This window comes from Euprymna scolopes, chromosome 37, assembly GCF_053919585.1.
Source record: "Euprymna scolopes isolate OS-2025 chromosome 37, ASM5391958v1, whole genome shotgun sequence".
In the NCBI taxonomy this organism is placed as follows: Eukaryota; Metazoa; Mollusca; class Cephalopoda; order Sepiida; family Sepiolidae; genus Euprymna; species Euprymna scolopes.
In genome coordinates this window covers 11,133,344-11,139,241 of record NC_136518.1, presented here as the reverse complement: position 1 = coordinate 11,139,241, position 5,898 = coordinate 11,133,344, and the positions used below count along the sequence as shown (strand labels likewise).

The window sequence follows — 5,898 nt, the reverse complement described above, 5'->3', positions numbered from 1 at the left end:
AGGAGTGAAGGGAGGGGGAAGGGGAAAAGGGGACCAGCTCCGGAGAGGTGGGAAATGGGAGCTGGTTAAAGGTCAGGCATGTGGGGTTGCCCCCACATCTGGTCTTTGCTAGTCATAGCTAGTCCTAGCTTGCAGTATCTGCCGGAACAGATGGTATTTATTTGCTCCCCCACCGAGCAAATTAGGCACAAGGCCGATTTTTAATGTGAGGAGTGAAGGGAGGGGAAAGTAAAAAAGGGGACCAGCTCCCGAGAGGTGGGAAATGGGAGCTGGTTAAAGGTCAGACATGTGGGGTTGCCCTCACATCTGGTCTTTGCTAGTCATAGCTAGTTCTAGCTAGTCATAGCTTGTAGTATCTGCCGGAACAGATGGTATTTATTTGCTCCCCCACCGAGCAAATTAGGCACAAGGCCGATTTTTAATGTGAGGAGTGAAGGGAGGGGGAAGGGGAAAAGGGGATCAGCTCCGGAGAGGTGGGAAATGGGAGCTGGTTAAAGGTCAGGCATGTGGGGTTGCCCTCACATCTGGTCTTTGCTAGTCATAGCTAGTCCTAGCTTGCAGTATCTGCCGGAACAGATGGTATTTATTTGCTCCCCCACCGAGCAAATTAGGCACAAGGCCGATTTTTAATGTGAGGAGTGAAGGGAGGGGGACGGGAAAAAGGGGACCAGCTCCCAAGAGGTGGGAAATGGGAGCTGGTTAAAGGTCAGGCATGTGGGGTTGCCCCCACATCTGGTCTTTGCTAGTCATAGCTAGTCATAGCTTGCAGTATCTGCCGGAACAGATGGTATTTATTTGCTCCCCCACCGAGCAAATTAGGCACAAGGCCGATTTTTAATGTGAGGAGTGAAGGGAGGGGGAAGGGGAAATAGGGGACCAGCTCCAGAGAGGTGGGAAATGGGAGCTGGTTAAAGGTCAGGCATGTGTGGTTGCCCTCCCATCTGGTCTTTGCTAGTCATAGCTAGTCATAGCTTGCAGTATCTGCTGGAACAGATGGTATTTATTTGCTCCCCCACCGAGCAAATTAGGCACAAGGCCGATTTTTAATGTGAGGAGTGAAGGGAGGGGGAAGGGGAAAAGGGGACCAGCTCTGAAGAGGTGGGAAATGGGAGCTGGTTAAAGGTCAGGCATGTGGGGTTGCCCCCACACCTGGTCTTTGCTAGTCATAGCTAGTAAAAGCTTGCAGTAGCTGCCGGAACAGATGGTATTTATTTGCTCCCCCACCGAGCAAATTAGGCACAAGGCCAATTTTTAATGTGAGGAGTGAAGGGAGGGGAAAGGGAAAAAGGGGACCAGCTCCCGAGAGGTGGGAAATGGAAGCTGATTAAAGGTCAGGCATGTGGGGTTGCCCCCACATCTGGTCCTTGCTAGTCCTAGCTTGCAGTATCTGCCGGAACAGATGGTATTTATTTGCTCCCCCACCGAGCAAATTAGGCACAAGGCCGATTTTTACTCTGAGGAGTGAAGGGAGGGGGAAGGGGAAAAGGGGAACCAGCTCCCGAGAGGTGGGAAATGGGAGCTGGTTAAAGGTCAGACATGTGGGGTTGCCCCCACATCTGGTCTTTGCTAGTCATAGCTAGTCATAGCTAGTCATAGCTTGCAGTATCTGCCGGAACAGATGGTATTTATTTGCTCCCCCACCGAGCAAATTAGGCACAAGGCCGATTTTTAATGTGAGGAGTGAAGGGAGGGGGAAGGGAAAAAGGGGACCAGCTCCCGAGAGGTGGCAAATGGGAGCTGGTTAAAGGTCAGGCATGTGAGGTTGCCCCCACATCTGGTCTTTGCTAGTCATAGCTTGCAGCATCTGCCGGAACAGATGGTATTTATTTGCTCCCCCACCGAGCAAATTAGGCACAAGGCTGATTTTTAATGTGAGGAGTGAAGGGAGGGGGAAGGGAAAAAGGGGACCAGCTCCCGAGAGGTGGGAAATGGGAGCTGGTTAAAGGTCAGGCATGTGTGGTTGCCCTCACATCTGGTCTTTCCTAGTCATAGCTAGTCATAGCTTGCAGTATCTGCCGGAACAGATGGTATTTATTTGCTCCCCCACCGAGCAAATTAGGCACAAGGCCGATTTTTAATGTGAGGAGTGAAGGGAGGGGGAAGGGGAAAAGGGGACCAGCTCCCGAGAGGTGGGAAATGGGAGCTGGTTAAAGGTCAAGCATGTGGGTTTGCCCCCACATCTGGTCTTTGCTAGTCCTAGCTAGTCCTAGCTTGCAGTATCTGCCGGAACAGATGGTATTTATTTGCTCCCCCACCGAGCAAATTAGGCACAAGGCCGATTTTTAATGTGAGGAGTGAAGGAAGGGGGAAGGGAAAAAGGGGACCAGCTCCCGAGAGGTGGGAAATGGGAGCTGGTTAATGGTCAGGCATGTGGGGTTGCCCCCACATCTGGTCTTTGCTAGTCATAGCTAGTCATAGCTTGCAGTATCTGCCGGAACAGATGGTATTTATTTGCTCCCCCACTGAGCAAATTAGGCACAAGGCCGTTTTTAATGTGAGGTAAAAACCAGCTCCCTTAAAAGTAGGCAAAAAGGGGGCACTCTGGTTACCAAAAATAATAATTGTCCCAGTATAGAGGGTTTCCCCTCCATTAACTGGTACAAATTATCTTAAGTGCAGTATCTGCCGGAACAGATGGTATTTATTTGCTCCCCCACCAAGCAAATTAGGCACAAGGCCGATTTTTAATGTGAGGAGTGAAGGGGAAATGGGGACCAACTCCCCGGGGAGTAGGGGAGCTGGATAATGACAATTGGTATGAAGGGTTGCCCCTACATTGACCAAGGTCTTATATGTGGGGTTGCCCCCACATATGGTCTTTGCTTGCAGTATCTGCCGGAACAGATGGTATTTATTTGCTCCCCCACCGAGCAAATTAGGCACAAGGCCGATTTTTAAAGTGAGGAGTGAAGGGGAAATGGGGACCAACTCCCCGGGGACTAGGGGAGCTGGATAGTGACAATTGGTATGAAGGGTTGCCCCCTACATTGACCAAGGTCTTATATGTGGGGTCGCCCCCACATATGGTCTTTGCTTGCAGTATCTGCCGGAACAGATACTACACTTTGATCTTGTCCCGAAGGCCAAGTAATTCTAATGCATGGTTGTAGCACAGACAAGTTGGTAGGTAAGAGCTGGGATGTCAATTTGATGAATTGACATAAGTTTCGCAGTATGAGGTAAAATGTCGATCTGCATAATCATGGGCGAGTGCTTTCTGTAATGTACACTTTTTGTTGACCCGTAGACAGATATCAACTTACTAACACGTTTCATTGTGGTTAACAGCACGGAAATCATTCGAGTTTATTTGTATTTTTATTTAACGTGAATATATCAGTTACACTAAAAACAGTACATCCTCACCGCCAACAAACACGGCGCGTCTTATATAACATAGATCGTCGTTTTCTTGAATTCATTGTCAACACAGATTGCACTACTGATCGAGTCCAGGAAATCTAGGCCAGTGCATCACTGCAATGTACTTTGAGAAGTATATTTCATTTGGGTCACAGTATCGTGGGGACCACAATCACGCTCCACATTCCTGAAAAGAAAATACAACATTTTACTTTATTTTGTAATTTGGTAGTTATCGATTTCCAGAAAACGCCAGATGTGGCTTGAGATGATTAAACCAATGAGGTGTGATCATAGTATCATCTTTTTAATCATGATATCGAAATGTTTGAACTAATGATATAGAAATGTTTTAAATAATAATATTCACACATTTTCAATAATGATATCAAAATGCATTAAAAAATAAAAAAATGTTTTCAATAATTATATCAAATCTTTTTAAAATCATGATATCAACGTTTTTTCAGTAATGATATCGAAATGTTTTAAATGATAATATCAACGTCTTTTAATAATGATATTGAAATTTTACCCTTTTATAGTGAAGATGAGATATGCCCCGACTCGATTCTAGGTATGCAGTCTACACACACAGTTCTTATATATATATATATATATATATATATATATATATATATATATATATATATATATATATATATACTGTGTAAGCAAAAAGAAGACTTCAAAAGAAGGTGTTGGTGGCAACAAAAAGTGTATTTCCATTCACGTTACAATTGTTTCCATGTACAGTTCGACAATTTCAAGCATTATGTCGTTTGAAAAATTTCACAACCAGCATTTCTTCAGACTTTATGAATAAGCACACTTTTGGCAATGGAGCATTTTTTAAATGGGATTTTCCGTAACCACAACAAAGGTAAATGTTTCTCGCATGCCTTTCTAGCTAGGGATTTCCCCTTCCATCCTTCGCTTCAAAAAATGCTCCATTGCCAAAAGTGTGCTTATTCATAAAGTCTGAATAAATGCTGGTTTTGAAAATTTTCAAACGACATAATGCTTGAAATTGTCGAACTGGACATGGAAACAATTGTAACGTAAATCGAAATACACTTTTTGTTGCCACCAACACCTTGCTTTGAAGTCTTGTTTTTGCTTACACAGTATATTAATGCTCAATTATAAAATTTGATAATTTTGTAGCTTACTCTTTAAGTCAACCATTTTTGACTTAAAACTCATTGGTATATGAAAATTTACTGAATTTCACGAACTCAGTATAATTACATATAAGGCTATATATATATATATATATATATATATATATATATATATATATATATATATATATATATATATATATGAGCAAGCAGTTAATAAAATATGTTAAAAAGCAATTTGAAATGAGTTAAAAACATATTTAATCTGAAAAGGAAACACTAGATAAACGGATAGTCCTTAATCTGCAGAGTTTTGTGAATTATTCGATGGATTTCTGCCTTTGGATTATTATGGGCCATCTTCTTCCAATTACGGGATTTCCTTGGATTTTACTTGTACAAATGGAAATTCTTTTAACTTTCTTGAAGTTATACATTTGGATTTTACCGTCACTGGATTTATTTATCTTCCACCAGACTATCCATTCACGTGTAATCACCTTTTTCTTCACCATATTCCCTCTGCTACACTTTTTTTGTTTTCAAGTAAGATCATTGACTTACTTGTTGTTTCATCAAATACTTCTGCATGCAAAATCCGATCCTGCATTTTGCTAATTCCTATCCTCTGATGAGAAGGAAAGTATTTCTTCGAAACTCCGCGGATTAAGGACTATCCTCTTATCTAGTGTTTCCTTTTCAGATTAAATATGTTTTTAACTCATTTCAAAGTGTTTTTTGACATATTTCATTAACTGTTTGCTCATATTATAAGCTCTATTTCCTATTTGGTTTTATCGAGCTTTTACATCTGGCTGAGATAATTTTATAAATATTAATTCTTTAATATTTATAATATACTTTAATTTTACCATCTTGGATCATTTTCGTAAATTTAATTGTAATTTTTATTTTATATATATATATATATATATATATATATATATACATACATATATATATACATACACATATATATATATATATATATATATATATATATATATATATATAACGGTGCGTCTTATTTTCTTGAATTCATTGTCAACACAGATTGCACTCACTAATCGAGTCCATGAAATCAGGGCCAATGCATAACTGCAATGTACTTGGAGAAGTATATTTCATCTGGATCACAGTATGGTGGGGACCACAATCACGCTTGACATTCCTGAAAATAAAATAAAACATTTTATTTTATTTTGTAATTTGACAATTATCGATTTCCAGAAAACCACATATGTGCCTACTGCCTCGAGATGGTTAAACCAATGAGGTGTGATCACAGTATTATCTTTTCAATAATGATATCGAAATGTTTAAAATAATAATATCAACGTCTTTTCAATAATAATATAGAAATGTTTTAAATAATGATATAATTTTTTTTCAATAAAGATATAGAAATGTT

The 5,898-nt window shown here is 40.6% G+C and overlaps 1 long non-coding RNA gene across 1 annotated transcript in view; it reads right to left on the bottom strand.

Moving 5' to 3' along the window:
- Window positions 1-3,372: 3,372 nt before the first annotated feature.
- Window positions 3,373-5,898, bottom strand: part of LOC145261086 (uncharacterized) — a 118,221-nt gene continuing 115,695 nt past the window's right edge. The window contains exons 2-3 of the long non-coding RNA XR_013864405.1: window positions 5,552-5,658; window positions 3,373-3,550 (exon numbers count right to left, since the gene is read on the bottom strand). This is a non-coding gene — a long non-coding RNA (uncharacterized LOC145261086). The remainder of the gene's footprint in view (window positions 3,551-5,551; window positions 5,659-5,898) is intronic.